The following is a 26930-nucleotide window of genomic DNA, read 5'->3' as shown; positions in this document are numbered from 1 at the left end:
GCTTTTCTATTGCTTGGAACATCCTTATTGTATAATCTTTTCAATAATTGAAGAATCTGTAGTCTAATCCTGCTGTCTTTTGTTTGTGTTGATTCATTCATTGTGTCTAGTTTCCTTGTATGTTTTGTGACTTTTTTAAAAATTTGAGTAGAGTTGTTTTTGAAAGTTGGTGGATTCTTTGAGGCCTGGATTGAAGTTACTTTCTTTCACCAATAATTTGCCTATGCTTCTTCCCCCAGATGCCTCGGGGTACTAACAATTTAAGAGTACTTTAAATAACATTGTCATATGAGGTTTATTGGATTTTACAAGTAGCATGAGTGTATCCTGAGAACCTTTGTGAAGGTTATACTTTGTGGTTACAGTGTCAAGAGAATTGATAAAACATTCTTGCAATAACAGAATTAGAGATGATCAGAGAGATTGGAGGTTGCCAGGGGTTAGGGATGGTGGGGGCCAAGGGTGGGTATGACTGTAAAGGGTAACAGGAGGGAGATCTTTGTGGTGCTATTAACGTGAGGGTATAGCCCTTCAGAGTAACAGCTTTATGTAGGGTTTCCTTTTGACAGACTTTTAGAGTCTGTCTCCTGAGCCTGTGGAGCCATCAGGATGTAAGCCCAGTTTCTGCAGTGCGACACCTACTATCAAGATAAAAGCTATTTTCTGGGTTTGCTTATTCTACGTTTATTTTGTTTATAGCTTAGGTGAATACTGTACTTTCTTGCTAGCTAAGCAATTCATTAAAATAGATTTTTCTACTAACTTTAAAAAGTGATATATAACAGTATCAAGATAATCTAGTCTGCCATACTGCTGGAAATCAGTGTCTACATCTATCTACAATTTTGTCTCTTATCAAGTATGTTGCTATTTTGCGCCTCAGCTGTCTTATGTTTTTGTTATTATAATAGGCATTTTTCTTTATCTCCTTGGTCTGTCAGACTTACTGTGTGGGCCCATCACAGTCTATGCCTAGTTATGTTTTCTAATCTCGTCCCCGCCCCCCCCCCATTCTTTTACTAGTCATATTCTGGTTTATTAAAGACATCGTATATTGTAGCTATCATTCTCTTACTCATGTCATTCCATCCTGCTTAAATGCTATCTCTTATTTTGACTCCAACTGCTTCTTCTAGCAGTGTTGACATTTTGGGCTGAATAATTCATTTCTGTGGGGGCTATCCTGTGCATTGTAGGATGTTAGCAGCATCCCTGGCCTCTGCCCATTAGATGCAAATAATACCTTCCATTTGTGATAAATGAAAGAGTTTCAGACATTGCCACATGTGCTTTGTAGGGGATGACGTCTCCCATGTTTGAGACCCACTGTTTTAGCCCTGTATTAATTTGGTCTCATTTGAGGAGCCTTCTCTGATTATCTGTGCCTGTGACTTTTACCATTTGGATTTTTGGTAGTACATATTGTCTGGATTATACATTTGTCTCTGAATTTCTTTCTCTTCCTCCCTGCTCTGTGTGTGTGTGCGTGCATGCGTGTGTGTGTTTGTCTTATTTCCCCCAAGTTCTAGAGCATGGGGACGATATATTTGCTGTTTTGGTCAATCCAATATACATGTTAGTAGTTTTAAATATATCAATTGCTTGCCTTTTTCCGTTTTTTCTAGTTTTATATGGTAGTAGTGGGGGCTTAGGAAATTGAATCACTCTAGAAAGTGTGCAGAACTTCCAGGCATCCCAAATTATGAGACTTACAAATAGAGTTAATTCCAATGTAACAATAGTATGTATACCTGGTAATAGCTCTGGAAGATTCAAGGCGATGCAAGATAGTTGTAAAGATACAAGAAAGATATAATTTCTTTTAGATGTATGCAATATCTAAGTACCCAGAAAAATGTACAGTAGAATAGAAAAAATTCAGAAATATAGAAGATGGTAGGATTTGTAGAAGTTTGAAGTATGAATGATTAGTTCTACAGAGTGATATGAACAAAGTAATCAATATGTCGGAGTAAATTGTTAAGAATGATGGATGTAGCATCTGGCTAGGAGTGACTTGAATAAAGCTGACAAATGTGATATGTGAATGTTTGTAAGTTGAAAACAAATGGGGCCCAGATAGGTTAGCTTCTTACTCCCAACCTAGAGGTAGCGTTTACACAAAAACAAACAGAAAACCCCCAAAACCCAAAACAAAAGTAGCCGAAAAAATCAACCACAAACAGTTGCAGATTATATACTGTATTTTATCAGAATAATTCCTTCACGTCCTATGATTTTTAATATTATTAAATATATTGGCTAGTCACTCTGACAAAGTCAGCTCATAAATGTGACTTTTAATGTTCTCATATTAACATTGGAAAAATTTTGATAAATGAAAAATTAAAAAAAATTTTATTACTGTAGACTTTTTTTTAGTATTGATTCTAATAAAGTATTCATAAATTTAGTGAAATAAATGACACACATTTAAAAAGTTAAAAAACTTTTTTTTTTTTTTAAGAGCACGAGTAGGGGAGAGGGGCATAGGGAGAGAGTGACAGTTTTTTTGTGTGTTTATTTATTTATTTTGAGACAGAGAATGTGAGCAGAGGAGGGGCAGAGAGAAAGAGAGGGAGAGAGAGAATCCCAAGCAGGCTCCATACTGTCCACACAGAGCCAGATGCAGGGCTCGAACTCACAAACTGTGAGATCATGACCTGAGCTGAAATACAGTCAGACACTCAACTGACTGAGCCACCCAGGTGCCCCTGAGAGAGAGAGAGAGAGAGAGAATATGTTAAGCAGGCTGCATGCTAGGTGTGGAGCCTGAGGTGGGGCTTGATCCCCTGGGGTCATGACCTGAGCCAAAATCAAGAGTTTGGACGCTCAACCAACTGAGCCACCCAGGTGCCCCAATAAACTTTTTTTTTGAGCAGTTTCAGTTTTACAGAAAAACTGAGCAGAAACTACAGAGTTCCCATATATCTATTCATTCTTTGAAGGATATAAATTTTTTTCCCAAGGTATTCCACTATATACAATGTTATACACATAACAAACAACTTTACATCTCTGAACCGAATACGTACTGTAAGAGGAAAACCATACACTGCTAAAAATCATTTTACTCTAACCTAAGGTTTCTCATCAGCACTATTAACATTTTAGGCCAGATAATTCTTGGGTGGGGGGGTGTCTCTTCTGTGCATTGTAAATGTCTATTAGCAGCATCCCTGATCTCTACCCATTAGATGCCAATAATACCAGTCGTGACCACCAAAAATGTATCCAAACATTGCCAATGTTCCTTGGGAGGCGCATTGTTCTCCAGTTGAGAACCACTGCTCTAACCAATTTGTGGTGTTTTAGGATTTGCTGTATTTTTTTAGGTGGGGGTCAGATTTAAGGGGCCTTTAGTTCAAGGAGTTGTGTAGAGAGAGTTAGAATCTTCCCTTCCACTTGGGGGCATAGGCAGTATAATAGTTTTACTGAGCTTCAGTTTCCTTAACTGTGGATAGGTAAAATATTACCTAACTGAAAGGTTGTTTTGATAGTTGATTGAGATAAATTATATAAAAAACTTTGGTTAATTTTAAATGTTGTGCTATCTTGTTTGAGTTTATTCTTTGGAATGTATAGAAAACCCATTTCAGAGTTCTTATTTCTGTGGTCAAGGCTATCATAGTTTGGGATCTACTATTTATGGACTTGAAGAGTATTATTACCGTGGGTAGACAAAAACTTTAAATGTTCGGCGAAAACTCATTTATGAGGTCAGTTGTGTTTTGACTCTTCGTGGTGCTCTAATTAGATTGCCACTATATTCAAATGTAGTAGTTAAGTGATCTCCTGTATTCTTTCAGCGACTTTGAGCTTCTCACATTGAGGATAGCCAATCACATTGTCCTTCAAAGTTTTTGTCCTCATATCTGAAATCCTGCCAATTGTGACAGCTGGTGTGTCAGCTCCAATAGAGGAAGCTAGCCTCTGTCAGCATGTACTTGGTCCACTAAAGACTTCTAAAAACTTTGCACAGTTTACAACAAATGTCCACTTCTCATTGCTACTTTGTAGAATTATAAAACCTTGTTCATTAGTGATGAAATCTTATCTGTAATAATTAAGCTTATTCTTATTGTTCTACCTCTGCAGAAAATTTGCAAAGACTTTGAGAAGACAGGAAAATTATCAGAAAGACAGTGCCATTATACTGTAAGTATTGCTTTGAAAAACAAATGTAAGTTAAGAATATTTTAAGTATCCAGTTGTTCCAGGGGAAAATATGTTAGGCGAAGATATTATATGTAAAATATAGAGCAGGATATATTATAATCTTATTAATAATTTATAAGAACTAATCCAATGCAGTCTTTTAAAAATTGAAAATGTGTTTTTATGTATTGAGATGAGGATTTTACCAATACCATTGAAAAATATTTCTAATTCTAACAAGGATTGATCTAGTTTATGTACATTTGCTTATTTAAAACTATCAGAATCCAGAAAATCATTGTAGTTTTGTAGGCTTGTGATTTGTTTGGGTGACTTATTGTTTAGGTTATTTTGCAGAATTATTTATTTGCTGATTTATTTATGTATTTCATTATTTATTTATTTGATTATTTAGTAAATTATTTATCTGATGAATTATTAATACATCTTCATGACATGCTTTAAATTATTTATAACTTAATTTTGAGTTTATTGCTTTTAGAGGCTGCATTGTTACTGACTAGTTTTGATTTTTTTCTTTGCGGTTCTTTAAAATTAAAGTATTAGCTCTAAGGCAAAACTGTATTCATTGCAATGGCCATGGGTTTTTCTTTCTTTTTTTTTTTTTAAGTAATTTATGGTAGAGATGAAATTCCAGTTATGCTTTGTTTAGCTCTAAATTTACCTGTTTAGGGTTACTGATGATAGAATGTTTATGTGTTGTGTACATACTCATTGTAGAGTCACTTACAAATTAATGATATAGCCTATAGTATGTAAACTGAGGTTGAACATGTAAACCTCAGTCCACATTATCCTCTGTATCTCTAAAGGACAGGTCTACATTTCTTACTTGCTTTAGAATCATGAATAGAGTCTTATTTTATTTTAGTGGCAAATCTATTTTACTACTGGGATATTTTTAGGAAAGTTCAGAGAAATGAAGTCCCACTTAGATTTGGATCCCTGAGATATAAATTTGACTGATGAAGCCTTTGTTTTTTTAAGTTATCATTATATGTGTATTTGGCAAACAGCATGATGTTGGTATAGATTTTTATATCAGTCATAGTGACATATTTATTTCATATCATATCTCTTAATGGAAAGTTTTATACCACTTTATTTTAATGAACTAAAATGGACAAGGGCCTTTATAAATGCAAGCTATAATTTCTCTGACTTGAGCTAATAATTCTCTTTTGTAAAGTTTCTATTTTTAACCAGATAAGGTATTTCTTCTTTTGTCTGATTCTATTTCATAAGGTAGTGCAGTTATTAGGGCTCTCTTATTGAATAGGTTTAATGAATAGGTTAAGTAGTTGTTTGGTAAAACAGTGTTGTGTGCAGAACTAGGTCTTCTGTGTTTGCTTGTAGTGAACTACTGTGTACTTTACAATTTTAACATTTCAGAGAGAGGCAGCATTGTACAATTCAAGTTAGAATTTCTTATTTTGAAATATTGAGTATATGAATGTTTAATTGGGATATTGCTTTAGTATCTTCATATACTTGTCTTAAAGGAAGTGGTTTCATTTGATTTCTATACATGGATTTAAAAATGTGAGGCGTCTGAGTGGCTCAGTTGGTTGAGCGACCGACTTCGGCTCAGGTCACAATCTCAAGGTTTGTGAGTTTGAGCCCCGCGTCGGGCTCTGTGCTGACAGCTCGGAGCCTGGAGCCTGCTTTGGATTCTGTGTCTCCGTCTCTCTCTGCCCCTCCCCCACTCATGCGCTGTCTCTCTCTGTCTCAGAAATAAATAAACATTTAAAAAAAATTAAAAAAAAATGTTCGTATTATACATATCCGTGACTTCTGTTTTGGAGATGAACAACCACAAACACTGTCAGATACGGACTTTTATTTCAAAATGCACTTCAGTATGCCACTGTGGACTTCTTTTGAAGAAGAAAGCCACCTTCTCCAATGTTGAATAAGATCTACTATGTGAGTTGTCATGATAATATTCCCAGCCACACTGTTAATACTTATTTGTGGAGTATTAGCTGTGTTACCAAGTGGTCTTCATTGGAAAATAAATGTGTGTGCACACACATGCACACACATGGGAAGTTTTCTCCTGACATCAAAATAATTTTTTAGGATTTGTTTTTAGAAGGAGACATTAATGGAGATTGTCATAATAATAGCTAGCATTTATTGAGCACTTATGTGCAGGTACGGTGCTTATATCTTTTACATGGATTTTTTGTTTTTCACAGTGAGATAAGTACAGTTATTGTCTTCATTTTATGAATGAGGAAACAGAGACTTGGAGGTGTTAAGTAACTTGCTCATTGCAACCTACCTGCCAATAAGCGTTGGTGCTGGGATTAGGACTCACTGAGTCTGACTCTTCAGGGTCTTTCTTAGCCCATTATGATTTGCTTGTATAGTTGGTATTAAGCAGGTTTTTTTGTGGCGTGTTTTTTTTTTTTTTTTGGACTTGTTTTAGAGAATGTAGTTATTTATCTCTGATAGGTTTAACTTGCTAAGTATATTCATTTTGTGTTACACTTGGACATCTTTTTTATTTAAAAAAATTTTTTTTAATGTTTACTTATTTTTGAGAGAGAGAGTGTGCACGTGCGAGCACGTGTGAGCAGGGGAGGGGCAGAGGGAGAGGGAGACACAGAATCCAAAGCAGGCTCCAGGCTCTGAGAACACTTGGACATCTTTTTTAAACAGGAGGAAGAACTTGAGCTTCTTGAATTTTCTGATTTGATTCTTCTTGTAATCCTGTATAGTGGACCAGAATTATGTAAAGAAGAATTTGTGCCTCAGGGAGATTGTATGGTTTACCTTGTAGATGTCCAACACTCAGATCTTTTTGACTTTAAGCCCAAGGCCATTTCCAGGGCTCTCTTAGGTCAAATTGGATTTCTTTATTTAAAAAATGGTATTGTCAGGGTTAGATACATATATATTGTTGAAAGAATGATTAAGAGTCTGATGTGTAAGCTTTTATAAGAATGACCACAAACGTACTATTAAATTAACTCTAAATATAGTGTTTTATATACAGTTAAGCATTTTAACACGTACATAAAAAGAATGAGAAAATAACCAATTGTGATTTTAAACACTTAAATGTAATTATTTAAAAGATTCTACAGAGCCTCCAGGAGAAAGGAAAAATGTTGTCAATTTGGTGTGAGACTAAGAGAACAGGATCTTTCTAACTCTATTTGCTACCTGAAAACAAAGGGCAGTCTTTCTCACCTTGGGTCTGAAGCACACAAAGAACATCAGAAAGCAGATGAGCTAGAGTTAGATAGCAGTAGAGTTTGGGTGATGTTGGTATGAGTGCCCTAAGTAGCTGCATTTGTATGAACAGCAGGGTACTGTGTGAATCACTCAAAGTTTTAAGTTGGGGTTTTCAAATAAATAATTAATATTACATCATAAAATGCCCCAAGCCTATGAGTTAGTTAATATGAAATAGTGTAATAGCTAGGATGGCCATATAATTTATCTTCCAATTTAGGACCCGCCATTACTAGTGTGGTAGTAATATCTCACATGCCTATTGAGTAATTCCTAATAGCCTTATGTAACATCTATTTAAGAGGAATCTTAATTCACATACACTATCTTTAAAATGTTTGATTTTATGATAAAACTTCTTTTGCTAGTATTTATGTTTTTGTTAGCTATACATAGCAGTTTGTGGCTATGACTTTTATAAAGTGTGACTCATGGTGTTTCACAGCTTATGGAACCTATTTTCAAGGTGAAAGTAAAGAGGTGTTGCTTTTGGGAACAGAAAGATGAGGATAGCAAAGTTGCTCATGGTATAGTAGAGAGTTCTAAAGGTTCTCTTGATGTCATACATTACAGGATATTCTGTGATCATTTTGCCTTGTAAATCTTTTAATTGGTGGCATATTTAACGTTGTACTGAAAATGAATTCTATTTGTTACACCTTCAGAATTTATAATTTTATGTTTGATGATCCAATGGTTCCCGGCTGCCCCCCCCCCCCGCCCCCAAAAAAAGCCCCACCATGTTACATGTTGTATATATTGATATGTTGGCAGTTTGGCCAAAATATCTTTGAAAACCACTGTTTTTTTCCTTGGTGAAATGTTGTATAGGAAAATAGGAATCTCTAGAAAAGGGTGGTTATTTGTAGTTTTCTTTTTAATTCCCTATTGACAGATATTTATCTAAAATGGCATATTACATTATTAAAGTCATAACTAGATTATTAAAAGTTCCAGTTTATTTGCATTTATAGATGATTTGTTAAGTTGAACCAGGTAACCACACTGGCATATTTGTGTTTGAATATATAGTTAAAAAAAAATTCTTGTGCAATAATTCTTATTCATATGTATAATATTAGAACCCTTTTCATTCAGAAAAGCCTATTATGCCTAGTAACAAAGGAGGAGCTTCCTTATATTCTGCCTTGAGTTTGTCACAGTATAAAGTACTTTGTAAAATACTACTGTAGTTCTAAGAGTAATAATATAACTTCTGTGTTGGCTCTGAGAGAAGCTCCTTTATAATTGTGACAAGTGAAAGTACAGCCAAAGGTCACGTTGAACACAAAATTTCTTTCACACCTCGTCCGTTTTGTGGATAGCATGTGAAGTAGTGTGGGTCCCTGCACTGATATTTTAAGAGAGCAACCCAAGGTTGTTCCCGTGGAAATGTTTCAAATACCTTTCTCCCTAACCTCCCATGCGGTTGCTAAATTTGGCATGAATGTATATTTGAATCCTGGACTAATTAAATGGAACCTTATTAAATTTAAAGTTTGCAAAATAAAAAAGGGGACTCTTAGTAAGGATTTCTTGGGGCACCAAATAATACTGATATATGAGTCTTTAATACTGAATATTATGAATGCAGTGTCTTGGTGTTGATGTTGCTCAGTGAAACTGTGAACCCCAAACAACATAGCAACAACAAAAACAGAAAGTAAAATCCACACAAATGTAGTTATAGAAGCATGGCATGCCTATATGTGTACAGTTTATTGATTATATCATATTTGTGACTTTAATTTGGTTAAGTAAAAGTTGGAATATTAAAAAGATTATAGGAAAACTTTCTATTAAAAATTATGTAAAGAGGATATACATATGATCCAGGTTGGTTATCAAATCTATTTAACTCCTTCTCTTTACACAACATCAAAAAATATAGGTCACAGAAAGGATATTTGGAAGAGGATAAAATTGACAGGTTACAGTTTTTAGTATAATTGATAAAAGTGTTTCTTTTTGTTTTTGGAACATTTTTTTAAAGTTGTTTTTCCTGTTGCAGTATGCTCTTTCCTATGATTCTTCCAGAATAATGATTTAGAAGGAAGAGTGGTGCTCCTTCAGAAGAGAAATTTTGGAAATTAGTAGAGATGTTTTTGTTTGTCACAATGATTGTGGGAGTGTTTCTGGCATTTAATGGATGTGGATCCGGGATGCTATGTATCCTATAGTGCATGGGACCGTCTCAGACTACAGAATATTGTCCTGAGTACCACATAACTTTTGAGTGGCTGCTTGCTTAAATTATCTTTAAAGATAAAGCAATAATGCTTTCATGTGTAATGATACAAATTTTTATAAGATTAGTTACATGAAAGATCTGATAATGTGGGGGAAATTTGTGTGGGGAGGCTTAAGTAGAATAAAGAAATCCTCTTAAAATTCTATGTAATTTACTTCACACATTCTTTCCACATCCTGATTTATATATAGCATTTAAAAAAAAATATATATATATATAGCATTTCTAACTAGAAATTTAGTTGTAAAGTTTTCAGTTCAGTAATGCAGTTTACTGGAGGCTCAAGAATACTGATTGCAAATATGTAAGAAGATATTTAAGGTTTTTGTAACAACAAACTAAATTTTAAATTAATGGATCTCATTGAATTTTATTAGTTAATATGAATTATATAAAGATATTTCGTGATTGCCATCCTAAATATTAAAATTTCATTTTTTAGAATAATTATGAGTTAAAATTATATTTAAAAATTGTTTATTTTTATGTTGCCTAGTCTTCGGTACTACTCTGATATCATCTCTAGTAGTTTATTATATAACTTCTCTGTAACTTTTTATGTTACATTTCCTTACTCGCTCTATTTACTATTTTCTCTTTTAGGAAGATACAGCCTCTATCTATTGCATTTTTTTTAACTATTTTTTTTTTAAGTTTATTTATTTGGAGAGAGAGAGAGAGAGAGAGCGCGAGCGCGCTCTAGCAGGGGAGGGGCAGAGAGAGGGAGAGAGAGAATCCCAAGCAGGCTCCATGCTGTCAGCACAGAGCCTTGAGTAGGGCTCGATATCACAAACCATGAGATCATGACCTGAGCCAAAATCAAGAGTTGGATACTTAACCTACTGAGCCACCCAAACGCCCCATCTATCATATTTTTTTAAGTACTAGAGACTTAATGTATATATGTCTTGACAGTGTGGTAGCATTCCTGGGATATATTGTAACTGCACTGTACCACATCTTAGCATAGGTAATTGTTTGACACTGCACTTAAAAGTAAAATCCAGGTCAGTTGCACTAACAACCACGTTTCATAATTTTTTCCATTTCAACAGTGTAGGATTTGTTTTGGCATTTTAGTTATTATTTCATTTAAGCTTCACATTAGATTAATTTTGTCTTCAATCACTTACCTCAACACTGATTTTCATTCTGGAGTTCTCCTATGCTACTTACTCTTTCTTCATTTTTTCCTATAGTTTTTGTAGAGAATGACTTGTTCTTTCATCTCTTCGATCCAAACTTATTTATTTATTATATATAGATGCAAATATGTGACTTTTATTCTCTCTTCTTAAGTAGCTATGCCTAAGCATTTATTTAATAAAATATGTATTTTGATATAAATTACTTTTATTTTTCATTAATATTATGATTATGGAATTAGTATTGGTTAAAAAAATTCTGTGTGTAGTTATATTTTATTATCTCTGTACTTCATTTCAGGATAGTACAGGGAATGAAAGGGGTATGGGATCTGGTGGGATTGAGAACCACTGTTGTAGAAATGTGTGCTTATTCCTTGTAGCTCTTCCAACTCATGTGCTTAAAGGATTCTTCCAGCATAAATTGGAGCTTCTATCAAAACCAACAATTTGGAGTGCCTGGGTCGCTCAGTTGATTGAGGGTCCAACTTGATTTTGGCTCAGGTCATGATCACAGGGTCTTGGGGCTGGCCCCACATTGGGCTCCATGCTCAGCATGGAGCCCGCTTTGGTCTGTCTGTCTGTCTGTCTGTCTCTCTCTCTCTCTCCCCTGCCCACTCCCCTCCCCCCCATTAAAAAACAGGGGAGCTTGGGTGGCTCAGTTGGTTAAGCATCTGACTTTGGCTCAGGTCATGACGTTATGGTTTATGAGCTTGGGCCCCACATCAGGCGAACTCAAGTCCCTCAGTTACTCATGCGCTCTCTCTCCCTCTCTCAAATAAATAAATAAATAAATAAATAAATAAATAAATAAATAAACCAACCCCAACAATTCATGTAGAAATTAAAATTTCAGCCTAAACACTCTTCTAGTTAGGAATATAGGGACTTATTCTGATTTCTTTGATATTTTATAAATGAAAATTAGTTGCATATGAAGTATGTGTTATAGATTGAAAGATGAGATTTTATTTTGTCTATAAGATACCCAAACAGAGTGGGCACAGTTTTTCACATAAAATTTGAAAAATTACTAATGCTAATTAATCAGTTTTGGGGGGGGGGATTCTGAAATTAATGAGTGATATACTGATTTGACAACCATATTGAACTGTTGCTTATGTCTCTAAATAATTCTCTTGCTTCATGAAAGCTATACTGTTATATTTTGTTATTGGTTTTGTAAATGAAACATAATTATAAAATATTCTAGTTAAACCCTGTCAGGAGTGAAAATGTCTTTGTATGCATTTCGGTATAGATACATGATTTTGTTTATCTTCAAAGTGATGCTGTTTTACACTGCACGTGAGCATAACAGTAGAGATGAATGTGTAGCAGTTTGGCAGTCATTTGATACTGGTTTAATGTAGATACTCAATCTGAAGACTAATGGCCATTGCCATGGGGTTTCCCTCCAATCTTACAGGCATCTTTGCCTAGGCAAAGAATACTTGCTTCTAATTGCTTTCTCTAGTATAGTTTGCTATGGGTACTATTGAGCTTCCATTTTCATTCATGTTGTGAAGTATTGAGGTGATCTAGAAGGTCAAGAATTTTTTTTAAGTTTGTTTATTTTAAGAGAGAGAGCGGGTGCAAATGTGTGCACGCATGAGCCAGGGAGGGGCAGAGAGAATCACAAACAAGCTCCACGCCCAGCTCGGAGACTGACACAAGGCTCAGTCCCACAAACGTGAGATCATAACCTGAGACAAAACCAAGAGTAAGATGCTTAACTGATTGAGCCACCCAGGCACCCCTAGAAGGTCAAGGATTTGATATCCTCTGAGGTTGGATAGCTTTGCTCTGGTCTCTCTCTGCAGATTGCAACTCATTGCCTTTTTTCTGGCTTAACTTCCTTATTATATGGACATAGATCTTAGGAAAGGTTAAAATGACTTCATTTTATTCTCAGACTTGATTAATAGTTTGGTTGGGTATAGAATTTTAGGTTGTAGATAGTTTATTTTAGAATTTTGAAGGCTTTGTTTTACAGCATTCAGTGTTGCTACCAAGAAGTTCATTGTCTTTTTTCCCCTCCCTCTACATTGTTTTCTTCTGTGCATGACCTGTTTTTATTATTCTGAAAGCTTTTAAGATCTTTATCTCTGAGTTTTTATGATGATGTGTTTTGGAATGGGTTTTATTCATTGTTTATACTGGGACTTCAGAGGACCTTTTCATTCCGGAAGCAAGTGTTTTCCAGTTTGGGGAAGTTACCTTCAATGAATTTATTCTTACTGCTTGTTAGTTTTTTTCTAGTTCTCTTATTTGCAGATTTGCCACCAGGGTAGTAGAGGTGGCATGTGTGAGACTGGATGTTATTGTACTGTGGATAAAATAGTTTGCTTCTCCTTGCTATCTTTTGTGAAAAGTTCTCTTATGAGTTACTTCCTTTAATATGTTACTTCTCTATTTTGCAATAATTTGAGATCTTTTTGGGGTTTTATGAGGGAAAGGAAATAAGCCTATGTGTTAATCTTTGTTGACTCAATCTTTCTATGTGCTGTTCACTGCTTACCTCTTTTCCTGGTTAACTTATCCTGCAAGATGCAGCTCTAAAAAGCTTTCTCTGATTTCTCAGTGATGTCAGCTCACTTCCTACAAACCTTTGTAGAGCACTTACTGTATCATGTTGTAATTATTATCTTATTGGTTATCTTTGTAATAAAAATAAGAGTTGTACCATCTTTACCAATATTTCTGTACAAAAATAGTATTTCCTAAATGAATGAAAGCATAAATAAAATATAGAAATGAGATAGGGGCACCTGAGTGGCTCAGTCAGTTGAGCATCTAACTCTTGATTTGGGCTCAGGTCATAATCCCAGGATCTTGGGATCGAGCCCTGCGTCAGGCTCTGTGCTAAGTGTGGAGCCTGCTTTAGATTCTCTCTCTCCCTCTGCTCCTCTCCCCTATTCGTTCTGTCTCTCTCTCTCTCTCTCTCTCTCTCTCAAAAAAAAATTTTTTTTTAAATGGAGTGCCTGAGTGACTCAGTCAGTTAAGCTTCTGACACTTGGTTTCAGCTCAGGTCATGGTCTCACCCTTTTGTGAGATTGAGCCCCATGTTGGGCTCAGAGCTAATAGCAGGGAGCCTGCTTGGGATTCTCTCTTCCTCTCTCTCTGCCCCTCCCCCATTTGCATGCATGTGCATGCTGTCTCTCTCTCTCTCCCTCCCTCTCTCTCTCTCTCTCTCTCTCTCAAAATAAAAAGAAAAGAAATGAGATAGATAATAGGTAGAAACAGTACAGTTTTGTCAGAAGAATTATAGTTATTTCTTCTTTTAATCCTATTTAATTAATGTTTGAATAAAAAATAAAACTTGGTAGATATTTACTTTTAGTAAAATATTAATACCGTTTGTGTCCTCAAAGTAATGTCTTTATATTGAAGCTAACGTACCAAGTAGTCATGAGAATTTCAGTGTAAGAGAGCATCTTTCTTAATGAATTTAATTAGGAATTAAGCTATAAGATATTAAAAAAAAGCAACTAGCAAAGAGTTATATATTAAGGAGAGTACAATGAAATCATAGGAAAGACTCAAGAATGGAGAAAAACTCTTGTCTTTTTGGTTAACATAGAATTCTAATAATTCCACATAATAAAATTGAAAATTCTAAGAAAACAAAATATATTAGTTTTGTGAAAACTTTCTGTATCCACAGACAAAAGGAAAACATCTGCATTAGCACAAGATTTTGTTAAAGGATCTTCATCACTCTCTTGAATTTAAGTTTCACCATCAGAATGACCTGTTGTCTCTTTGTGGGAAATTTTCCTTTGTTCATAATTTTGTTTTGTTTTATCAATTTAACTTTAATGGTAGGAAATAAAGTTTTGAACTATTTGACTCATGACTCCTGTTTCCATATAAGTTAAAATAAATCAATCAGGAAATATATATTGAGTACATAGATGTCCTTGCTTGGTGTGAAGGCAGGTTCAAGAGGTATTCACTTTGAGAAGGTGCACTTTATTAAGATGAATACACATAAGAAGTGGCAGGTACAAAGTTCAGTAGGATGAGAAATGTCTCAAAATTGTATATGGTTAATTACCAAAGAATGCACAGATGGGATTTATAGTAAATTTAGCTGTCTTTAGTAGAATGTTGACATATTCTTTTTTTTTAATTTTTAAAAGAATGTTTATTTTTGAGAGAAAGACAGACAGTGAGTAGGGGGGTGGGCAGAGAGAGAGGGAGATCCAGAATCTGAAGCAGGCTCCAGGCTCTGAGCTGTCAGCACAGAGCCCTACGTGGGGCTCGAATTCAGGAACCATGAGATCATGACCTGAGCTGAAGTCAGATGCTTAACTGAGTGAGCCACCCAGGCGCCCCTGAATGTTGACATATTCTTAAGTTATATCTTACATGGTATATATAAAAGCAGTAAGGATTAATAACTTGATGAAGTTACTTAATGTGTTCTGAATTTTATTTTTAATATTTCTCTCTCATTTTAGCCCATAGACCCAGTATCTTCAGGGCTTAGTCATTGTTCTCCTTGAGTTTGTTTACTAATTAGAAATGTTCTTAGAATTACATAGAATTACTCTTGGGATATTACATTTTTCACCTATTAATTCATATATGTACTGTTATTATGTATGTGGTATGTTTTATACTATTATAATATTCATGTACTATTATAATGTTTGTATAAAATCATTCACATTTCAGAAATTAGGGTTATACCAGAAAAGGTGATTTCTTTTTTCTTTTTTTTTTTTTTTTTTTGCTGTGTGTTAATGTTGTGCTTCATAAAGCATGGTTTGACTTCTTTGTTTTTTGTCCATGTATTTTTATTTAAACTCAGCATTCATATTTTTCAACAGTCATTTCAGGATAAAGCTAGATATATTTTTTCACCCAAATTCACTATTTTTTTTCTATCTTGTAATTCATTTGCAATTTGATGAAAATATTTTTTTAGCTGGGCCAGTTTCACATGTGTCCTGTCTCTACCATCCATCTCCAACAACTCTATCTCCTCTCCTTGTCTTTTATTTTGTATCCCATTTCATATGGTAGATGACAACAGAACCCAGTACACACACAAAAATATTATGAAAAACTCAAATCAAGTGCAGAAAGGTTTATGGAGAAAAAATGTAATTATGTTATTGTATAAACTTTTACAATGTTGTCTAGCAAGCTAGAACTGCCTAACAGATGTGACTACTTCATTGTTTCAAATTTATGCCAATCAGAGTTGATAGGATTTGATCACACTCTAGTAGATTTATGAGATAAATTACAATATTGCATGACATACTTCAGATAGAAAACTTCAATGTAAGTTGAATGTGATTTCTTGTGTAAGATAACAAGCCAGTAATTCTTTAAATAAGATGGTTTCTCCTTTAAGAGAATATTTATCAGTTTTTGTGAAAATTAACACTATCTCTGATATTTTTTTCATGGTGACAAAAAAGTATATTAAACTTTGTTTTAGTGTACAAATGTGATTGTAAATGAGTGGCATCTTGTTTCTATTTAGATATAGATGACCTGTCAAATTTCCAAAGGCCTGTAAAGAAATGAGGCTGAACTTAAAAGAAATTTGACTGCAGAAAATTTTAAGACAAGATAAAAAGCTTGTCATCGTGGTACTTCTTTATTTTATTTTAAGTTTATTTATTTATTTTGAGAGAGACAGCGAGTGAGCACGAGCAGGGGAGGGGCAGAGAGAGAGGAGAGAGAGAACCCAAGCAGGCTCTGCACTGTCAGCGCTAAACCTGCCCAATGTGGGGCTCAAACCCATGAAACGGGAGGTCATGACCTGAGCCGAAATCCAGAGTCGGACACTTAACTGACTGAGCCACCCAGGGGCCCCAGGTACTGACTTTTTTAGAGTAAGGTTTCATTAGATAAGTCTTACTAGGAATTTTCTTTTTCTTTCTTTCTGTTTTTTTTTTTTTTTTAAACAAGTAGAAGTTTAATACTTCACACAAACAAAGAAAATGAGAAAGACCATATTCACTAATGAAGTGATGGGTTTCCCCAAGGAAGTTAGAGCCAAGGAATGGGAGTGAGGTTCTCAGTCAAACCTGTTTGTTCTAACAATGAATGATAGAAGCAGTTATTTAAAAGTCCCTGCTGAGATTGTTTTTAACTTCACTTAGGAAGTCTACATGGCGGAATCCCTCAGTTCAATTTTGAGATGAAAGCATGGAGTCTCTTGAGAACTTGATACGAAAATGTTACTAAGTCAAATCATTTGTGAAAAGAGGGTAGTGGGGCGCATGCGTGGCTCAGTAGGTTAAGCGTCCGCTTTCGGCTCAGGTCATGATCTCCCAGCTTGTGGGTTCGAGCCCAGCGTCAGGCTCTGTGCTGACAGCTCAGATCCTGGAGCTGCTTCGGATTCTGTGTCTCCCTCTCTTTCTGCCCCTCCCCTGCTCACTCTCTGTCCCTGTCTCTCAAAAATAAATAAAATATTTTAAAAAACTAAAAAAAAGAAAAGAGGGTAGAATTTTTAGTTTCTTCAATTGAAATTTAAAAATTTTAGAATATGGAGAGTAGCCAAACTGATTATTATTAATATTTTTTAAAGAAGATAGACCCTCGTTTTTCAGGGAAGGGTATTGTAAAATCTTCCTAATTTTTTTTTCAGAAAAAAAGTTATTTACATCATGGTTTAGGTTTAAAATATTTAAGAAATATTCCAAATGTTTACAGATGTCTAGAGGATAAGGAGAACAGGCAACCTTGTATTTAACATGCAGAATTAGTGTGTTAACATTTGCTGTATATATATTGTAAAAGCCTTTTAAAATCCTTCCTTTTACAAAGATTACTACATCTTGAAATTGGTTTATATCCTTTCTGTCCATGTTTTTAGACTCGTAGTACATTTATGTGTTCAACATGAGAGTTCTTACAAACTGAAATATTCTATTAGAATTTATGTAGTTTTTTTTTTTTTTTAAATCCTTTTTACCCAACAATGTTTCTGAGCTGTTGCTTCTAATTTTACATTTAGTTACTAATTTTAACTGTTATCTACCTAATATTCCGCGATAGGACAACATCAGTACCATAGTTGCTGTATCTGTTTGCTTTTTGGTGGACATTTAAGGGTCAGGACACTTTGCACAGACTTTTCCACAGATACTTGTGTGGCTCTGCAGTGCTCAGGGTGTTCGGTACACGGGACGGGCTGCCATCAACTCTTACAGCACTGTATCCAGGTTCTGGTACTCAGCAGCATTCTCAGGCAGTTTCGTGCTGTCCTCTTTTCTTGCTGAAGTTCCTCTGCTGTTAAAAGCCAGTTGCAAAGAAGCCTGCATAAAATCTTGTTATGCTGCTCTTTAAAACAAAACAAAAACAAAAAGCAAAAACCATTCTTCTATCCTTTCCCCACTCTGTATATAAGAACATAAAATCTGTATCTTTTTTGGTATTTGTTTGAAAAAGATGCCTTTTGTTATATTTTCCAGTTTTTACATTTTTGTTTGATTTTAACCTGTGGGAGGCTGGGACCTATGCTATTTGGGGGGTTATTTTTCCATAGCAACAGGTGCACTGGGGTCTGTGCATAAATAAGACATGATTTTGCTTAATATGAACAATGTGATTTTGAGCCCAGTTAGTTATGTAACTGTTTCATTTACTAACTGTGAAATATTGAAAATGATACACTCTTATTTGTGAACATTTTGGAATTTTTTTAAAGATTATTTGAAAATTTTATAATCTAAATTACATTCTTTGGGTTCAAATTTATATTATAATTTTCACAAGTCAGGCTTATTTTAATGCATTTTATATTTTGGTAGAAGTCATACATTTAAAAGTATACTTAAACATATATTAAACACTTAAGATTTGGATTATGATGCACTCTAACCGTTGAAGAGAAAGCTGTCAGTTTATGAAATTCTTTGACTTTGTGCCCAGCAGCTTGAAGCTGCCTCATACCATGCCAAATATTAGAATATTACTATTATTAACCCTTTCACTGAAAGTATTTCATCTTGAAATAAAAAAGATGGAATATGTTATTAGATCTGTATCATTTCTTACATATCAGTAGTTTCAAAAAGCTGAAAAATGTTTATGCTGTGTAATAAACAGATGCTGCTCTAACAATGCAATACATTATGTACCAAAAATGATCTCTGTTTTAATCATAGATGCTGATTTAATGAGACAAGACTAGCTTACATCAAAAATGGATTTAGGATGTGATTTTTTTTTTCTGTCTGTGTTTTTTCTACATAATTAATAGACATACCTTTTAATGTCAGTGTCAGAATATTTTTGGAGTATTTATTTCTTTGATTTTTACGTGCGTTTTCTTTTTTAAATTCCTAGGAGAATGTAATTGTCTCATAAACCCATTTAAAATAGTAACAAAATTTTAAAGAAGATACCTCAGTTTTGCCCTGTATTAAGTCTGTTTTGCATGAAAATGATTCTTACGTGTTGTTGTTGTTGTTTTAAAGTTTCTACCTTTTTTTTTTTTTTTGAGGGAAGACTTTATTTTTACATAACTTATGGGGGAGTTCTAGGGGCGACTGTCAATTAGTCCATGAATTGCCTGTTGGGAGATGGTGACGCTTGAGGTTTCCAGTCTCTCTGATGCAGGGTACTTAGGTTACTGTGCCCAGAGTTACTGGAACCTTTCCTAATCTATGAGAGAGCTCTTCAGTGGGCTCTACTTATGTTTCCTCTTCACTTGATTTTATTTTTTCAAACTCAACTGCAGTCGCTGACTTTGAGCTCTTAAATTCCCCTACATCTGGATTGTACATCTCAATCGACAAATTTGCCTTTGCATATGGTCAGATAATTCTATATTTGGAAGAATATTCCTATTGTGTGTTTTATTCCGTTGAATCTAGCAGAGTTAAATGTAGTTTGGATGCATAGGGAAGAATTAATGATGGGAAGATACAGAGTTGGTAAATTATTTATTCTGGCCCCGAGGAAGCTGAAAAGCTGAGTGAAAGACTAATAAATCATTTGTGGTAGTGCTGGTTGTCACTTCCAATTATTTTAGACGGTTTTGTGATAAACTGCAGCACCTGCTAGATATCCTCACACCCTCCCTTGATGCTGGTGGTGCAGCTTGTTTAGTCGATTATCAGAGGCAAGTTTGTGTAAAGTTTATTTAGGTCGGAAAGGAAATTGCTCTTTTTAAGTCAATTTTGTTGCCTTTTTTCATCGTTTTGATTGCTGAAAGGATTCCTGTGACGTGGCAGGGACTCTGGAATGTACATACCACTTTAGCCAGGGGAGACTGTCTTTATCTTTTGTAAAATTAAATACTTGAAGGATTGAGCTTCTTTGTTATTCCCAGACTAATTAAAAACTACTTCTACTGAGATGATTAGTATGCTGAAGATCAAATCATCTTTTTGATACCACACCATTTAATAGAAAACCACTGCTGCTGTTTGACCAGACCTTTCTTCATCATTCTTTGTTACTAATGGCCGAGGCTTTGAAATCAGTAGCTCTAAAAGGTAGTGGGGTCCCTCTTTGCATTGGTCCTGAACTCAGCTGCTGAGATCCTTGGAGGCATAAAAACAACTTGAAAGAAAGCTTAGCTAAGACTGGTCTGGTGGTAGCAGTGATGAGATAGAGCTCTCTAAAACTCCGTGGAAATAAATTGTGAATGTTACCTAATGTGCATGCTTGAAATTCTGGTCAGTTCTTTTGTTTCCATCAGAGTTTAATTATTGTTTATTATTTTGGTCCCAGAGCACAGAGATTTTTGTTTAATACAGAATAACTTTGTTTTCATTTAGATTTTTAGCTTTAATGTAAAAATATGGGGTATTTGAGACGACTCTTAAGACTATATATAAAGAAATAATCTTGATAAGTGTCTTGTATTCATTCAGTCACACTTTTACTAACTTATTTCTCCTCATAAACATTTATTAAGTTCATGTATTCCTGGTGTCTGGGAACAACTACTATTGTTATAACTGATTCTTTTTTTAGAGCTTACAGCTACCATGTACTACTGTAAGCATTTTATATATATTAGCTCATTTCAGTAAGGCTTTTACTTACTGTTCTTATTCTTATTTTACAGAGGACCCTTATGGAGTGATAAGGCCATAGTGATCTCATTTTTCCTTTGAAGTCTGTACAAAGAGGGAAGTGTTTATGATAAATCTTAATTAGGTTTAGAATTTCAATCAAAATGGCATTTGAATTTCCTATTATATACATTCTTTCACTTTTATTCTCTACATAATTAATCATTATTATATTCTTATGACGAAGAAATGGAAGTTTAAAGAGATTAAACCACTGTCTTAGGTTAATCAGCAGTTTAGAGGTTAAGGAGCTGGGATTTGAATCAAGATCTGACTGCCTCTACACTCTATTTAGGAATTACAAACCCTAGTCTTGATAGTCTCTTGTTTGGTAAGCAGTGGAAAGTGGCTAATAGGAACCCAGGCTACTGCAGAACTTTTCCAGAAATAGGCTCAGTGTCCCTAGATGTAGTGGGTTTTTTTGTTTTGTTTTGTTTTTGAGAGAAGTTAAAAATCTAAATCTTTTTATGTGAAATGTTCAGATTTTTAAGTCTTGGCAGTTTATTCGGGATAAGTTGTTTGCCTACTGAATGTGAATGCCACTCTGTGACTTTTGCATATTGCCTTTGGTAGAATTTGTTTTAAATTAAGTTTCCCTTCTAACTTTATCCAATTGAAAGCTAGTAAGAGTCTATGAAAGAGTATTAATAGGACAATATCAGTGGAATTACATACTTTGGGGAGATTAACAATAATTATTCATTATTTTAGTAATTTTTTTTAGTTTATGATATACCTCAGATGAGTTTTAGTTGAACTTGGATTTCTAATTATCGTGGGATGCTACTAATTTAAATACGCTCTGGCATAGAACATAAAATCAAAGAATAAAAAAGTCAAATTAGAATCTTGAAAATCTAAGCAGGTATTAAAATATGTAAATGTTAATTGAAACTCTCTCAATGTTGTGCCTTTGGTAACAAATCCTATTATTCCCTCCTTTCCCTACTTATATTCATTTATTTTCCTATGGTATGAACCATGTGGAGGTTTAAGATACATGGAGTTTTTCATTGAAATGCCTTTATCACATTTATAGGTAGGATAATACAACATGTGGAATGTTGTGACTTTTACTTTGTGAAACTTTGTGAAATGGAATTTCACACAATTAGTCAGAGGCTTTTATTTATATGGAGTATTACCCCAGTAGCACTTTTTTGGTGAATGGGAAGCTGAAATAAAAATCAGTGGTTGGTTGTTATGCTTTTATGTTACTTAAAATACAAATAATGTATCCTTGGAGACAACTTCAGTGTCATTTCATCAGTGATTCAAAAAAATCGAGACTAAATTTAGTTGTTAGGATAGAGAGTTCTTTGCAAACCAGGTTAATATTTACTATTTCAAATTTATTATTTCAAAATAATTTTTCTTTATGAATTTTTAAAGCCTGTGTTGTAAGGAAAGACATTCCATCCAGAATCACTAGCTCTTTCAAAAAGAGCGTAATCAATTATGAATTCTTTAGTTTGTCCTTCAGATTCTTTATGTATTACTTAAAATATAAATAAAATACTTGTTACCGACGTAATTTTTCTCAACTAGAGTTTTTGGACTTAAAGCATTTTATTTAATAGTATTCACCTATTGGTCAAATTATGGCTTTAAAAATTTAATAGAAAAATATTTTACTGTGTCTTTTTTATTTTAAGAACAGTATATACTCATTACAGAAAAATTGAAAAAATAAAAGCCACACATAATCCCACTACCGAGAAATGACTAGCAAACCTCTTTCTTGGAGGTTTTTTTTTCCTTTTTCACTTTGTCTGGTTAGCATTTTATATTTATCTTTTCTGTGATATTAGTCATAGTTTAGTGATTTGTTTTTATTTTTATTTATATATATATTTTACATATATATATGTTTTAAAGTTCATTTATTTATGAAAGAGAGAGAGCAGGGGAGGGGCAGAGAGAGAGAGGGAGAGAGAGAATCTCAAGCAGGTTCTATGCTGTCAGGGAGAGCCTGATGCAGGGCTCGAACTCACAAACTGTGAGGTCATGACCTGAGCTGAGATTAAGAGTCAGAGGGGTAACTGACTGAGCCATCCAGGTGCCCTAGTCGATTGTTTTTTTAAAGGACATTGTAATATTTGACACAGTTCAAATGCATATCCTTCACAAAACTTGTCATCCAGTACCTGGAAGTAAATTCTCCTTCCTGACTTCCATGTGACTATACTTCTATTATGATACCTTGTAGCTATTTATATTTTACCCCAGCCATCTGGAGGGTAAACACTCTCTTATATTTTCTTTATATTCTTATAACAGTTCCTGACTGTTGAATGAATAAATGAAAATCGATCTTTTAAATGTTTAAAAAAATTTTTTTATTGATTTTTGAGAGAGGGATAGGGAGAGAGAGTGCAAGCAGAGGGGCAGAGAGAGAGGGGGACAGAGGATTCTAAGCAGGTTCTAGCTGACCGCAGTGAGCCCATTATAGGGCTCAAGCTCATGAACTGTGAAATCATGACCTGAGCTGAAGTTGGACACTCAACTGACTGAGCCACCCAGGTGCCCTGAAAATAGATCTTTAATTTGTCTCCTGCATTTACCAATTGAAACAGCAAAATGGCAGCATATATACATATCAATGGAATTTTTATAATTTTAATGGGTTGTACAAGTAGGGCTTTTGTGGGAATGTGATTATACTAAGAAATCAGTGAAGTTTATGGAGCTAATAATCCTTCCTAGATCCTAAGATCTACCTGGTCTTCTACATCATAATTAATTAATGAAGATTTACTATGTTCAGATTTGCCAAGTCTAATTTGAAGAGGGAATTTTGCTAAATAAGTATCTATTTAAAATATTACAGTATTAAAGACCTGCAAAAGAAAAACTGACTTATTGGAAGGTTTGTAGTTAAAGTGGAGCATGAGAAATTTAAAATAAAAAATTTAGATATGGTAGATCTGTTATGGTATTCTTGAGATAGAAGGTAAATGACAGTCCTAGAGGTGATTAGGCCTTTAGAAATTCTCTTCTTATCAGTAGGAAACTGAAGTTTTAGGACATAAATAATTGGATCAGAGTCATAAGACTGCATTGTACCTAATGCTTATCACTCATGTCTGCTCAAATAAGTTTTGAATGAGTAAATTAAATGCCTTATATGTAAGAAGGTGATGAAACTTCACCATGTGTCCTTTAGGAAATTTATAACCGAAAACACTTACCATCAATGTGTATATTAGAAAACAGAATGTTTGTATTCCTTAAAAATATTTATGCTTCAAAGAGAAGAACTTAGAAGACATAATACTTATTAAAGTATTATGGTAATGTAAAGGAAGATTAAAAAAAGTGGGTTCTAGTTAGCTTTGTTTCTAGCAGCACTTTGACTATATTATTGGAAGGTATCCTTGGATAAGCTTTGTGGAAACTTTTCAAGTTGGAAGATTTCAGCTGGAGTGTCTAAAGGGTCACTTAAAAAAAACAAAAACCTCTATATTAAAATAAAATGTGTCCAAGCTTTAAAGAAAAGATCTCAGAGTTTGCAGATGATCCTAAAATTGGAGCTAGAGGAAATAATGAGGAACAATGCAATCAGATTCAAAAAGATTTGGATTGTTTAGGTGATTGGGCCAGCAGATGGCAAATGCAGTTCAGTGTAGACAAATGTAAAATAATTATCGTAGGAACAAAGAACCAATCATACAGCACACTGATCAGGAAAAAATTTGTGGTTTATTGTAGGAAAACCATTGAAACAGTTAACCCGGTGCACAGCTGCAGCAAAAAAGGCAAGCAAGAAACCAAATTAGCAGACGGATAGAATATAAAGCAAGAGGCAATACTTATAGTGTATTAAGAAACTTGCTAGACCCCATCTAAATTACCCAGTCTAGTATTGGTTGCTAGAACCACTTTAGAGAAAGTAAATTTTTGCCTTGGAAATAGACAAGAAATTGTAACAAGCAAGTCTAATAATGTTAAAGAGATTTGAACTAATTTTTCTGAACTTTGAATTTGTGAGCTTTTATAGATTCGAGCAAGATACTGAGAGTAAAGGCACTTCATTCAGGTCTGTCCACTATCAAAGCTTGATCTTAGTAGAGAATGCATACGGTTTCAGCTGCCTAGGGCTTTACCTAATCCCCCTTCTAGTTTAGGTAGGAGGCTGCTCCTCACATCTCTCAAAGAAAGAAGCCTAAAAGCTGGCATGATGAGGTCCTTCTGTAGTTTGAGAACCGTACCACACCTTGGCACCAGAGAGATCATGGGCATGAGAGCTAAGAGCTGCTGGTGAGATGCTCCTTTCTGTCCTGTAATGCTGGATGCGGTAACATGTTGCAGGGTTCATTCTAGGCTGTGGAGGCAGGACTTTGGTTCCTCATTCTCCAACCTAGTCTCAATTTTTTTGAACTACCCAATACTCAGCCAATAGATTCCTTTTTGACTTAGATTAAGCAGAATGTGTATGTTGTTTATAATAAAGAACCCTAACTGGTACATTGGTAATGTTTTGCTGTTTTAGCCTTGCCATTGCCTTTTTTTGTTTTTCAGTGTGTTTGCTTTGTTTAGAGTGGTATCTCACTATAAATCATATCTTGGATGAGGGGAAGAAAGCTAAAATGCAAAATCTGTCTCAGTCTCTTCTCTCACAGTCTTTCTCATAGTTGAAAAGATGCAAGAAAAATACTATCAGCATCAATAATTCTTTTGTAAAATTTGACTTTATCTGTGCAACTGAATAGCATCACTTTGTTAAAAATGGGTGTTTGGTGTTCAGTCTGTTTGTAAAAATAGTGTATATACATACCTTTATATATTTGTGGGATCTTTAAAAAGCATTTCCATATTTTATTTTGGATGATTTTCTTAGTGTCACATGAGTAATAAGTTGTAGATCAGGGTATACTGTCCAGTGTTTTTTGTTTTATATTACTGTTGATTACTGAATATTTGTTCAATGAAATATTTTGAAGAATAATAACACTTGTGAATTAAGAATTGTGGATTATACTTTAAGTTTGTGGTGAGTTGATTGGTCAATATTTAGAATTTGATCTTTTCACACAAGCAATGTTTTAAATAGTGGTTAGATTTTCTATTTATCAAATATGTCATATTGACTTGTATTTAAATTGTTAGTCCAGTGTATGGATGCTTGAGGCATAGCCACATGTAAAGTGAGAAAAAAGTAATAGAAGTTTCTTTTTTTGAGGGATGTTGCGAGGGCTATTACCTGGAAAATTTTTGAAGTAATCAAGAATTTGTCTTTGAGACTTTCATCATTCTTAAATGTGCAATGGAACCCTTCCCGTAGAAGGATTGTCCTTGAGTCCATTACTCATAAACCTGTAGATTGCTAGAACTCTTACCCTGACCTAAGACTGTATGTATCATGGCATCCATGGCATGTCCCTGCCTTTTAAAAAGTAAGGATGCCAGGATGCAAGTTTGACTCCCCCTGCAACCCTGCCCTATTGTATTGGTTATGGATGGCGTTAGGGAGAAAGCTGTATGACTGCACTAGTTCAGACATCTGTATGAACCCTTTCTTAGAGATTATTCTTTTATGAAGAAGATACTTCATTCTTTGACATTTTGGTTAGTGTATCTCAGTGAAAGAAAGACATTTGTCTAGGGTTCAGGGAAATGTCTTTGGTTTGTTGCACCATTAGGGACTGCCTATATTTTATACATGTCTGTATAATAAAGAAAATCAGTATATTTGGAAAATGATTTTGCATATGTGAATGTTAAGAGTAGCTGAGGTTTTCCATTCTAACCTTTAAAGTACTTGAGATCTTCAATTTTTTTTTTCCTGATCCTGATCCTATACATGTGTAGAAAGAGCTATCTGGGACATGGGGCTGAAATACTTAGTAGATGATTACTTTCCGTGGTTGGTATGCCAGACTGCTGAAGACTGATCTGCATATCTTCAAGGTAGCATAATGGGCCTTTTAAGAGTAGAATTAAGACTCTGTGCCTCAGTCCTTGCCCTCCCAAGAGCAGTTTATCTGCCTTGCCTGCAGGCATCACAGGTTCCTCTGTGGTTCGGGATCTGCAGCTAGCGTTTTCTGTTGA

The 26930-nt window shown here is 34.6% G+C and overlaps 1 protein-coding gene across 4 annotated transcripts in view; it reads left to right on the top strand.

The window, feature by feature from the left end:
* TBC1D5 (TBC1 domain family member 5) overlaps positions 1 to 26930 on the top strand; it is a 533625-nt gene that overhangs the window by 38475 nt on the left and 468220 nt on the right. For all 4 annotated transcript variants that reach the window (XM_049629846.1, XM_049629847.1, XM_049629845.1 and 1 more), the window contains exon 2: positions 4099 to 4158. The gene's annotated coding sequence lies outside the window, so the exon portion shown is untranslated. The remainder of the gene's footprint in view (positions 1 to 4098; positions 4159 to 26930) is intronic.

This window comes from Panthera uncia, chromosome C2 (assembly GCF_023721935.1).
Source record: "Panthera uncia isolate 11264 chromosome C2, Puncia_PCG_1.0, whole genome shotgun sequence".
Taxonomy (NCBI): domain Eukaryota; kingdom Metazoa; phylum Chordata; class Mammalia; order Carnivora; family Felidae; genus Panthera; species Panthera uncia.
Note: the sequence above shows the minus strand (reverse complement) of the source record. Positions and strands in the feature narration are given on the sequence as shown.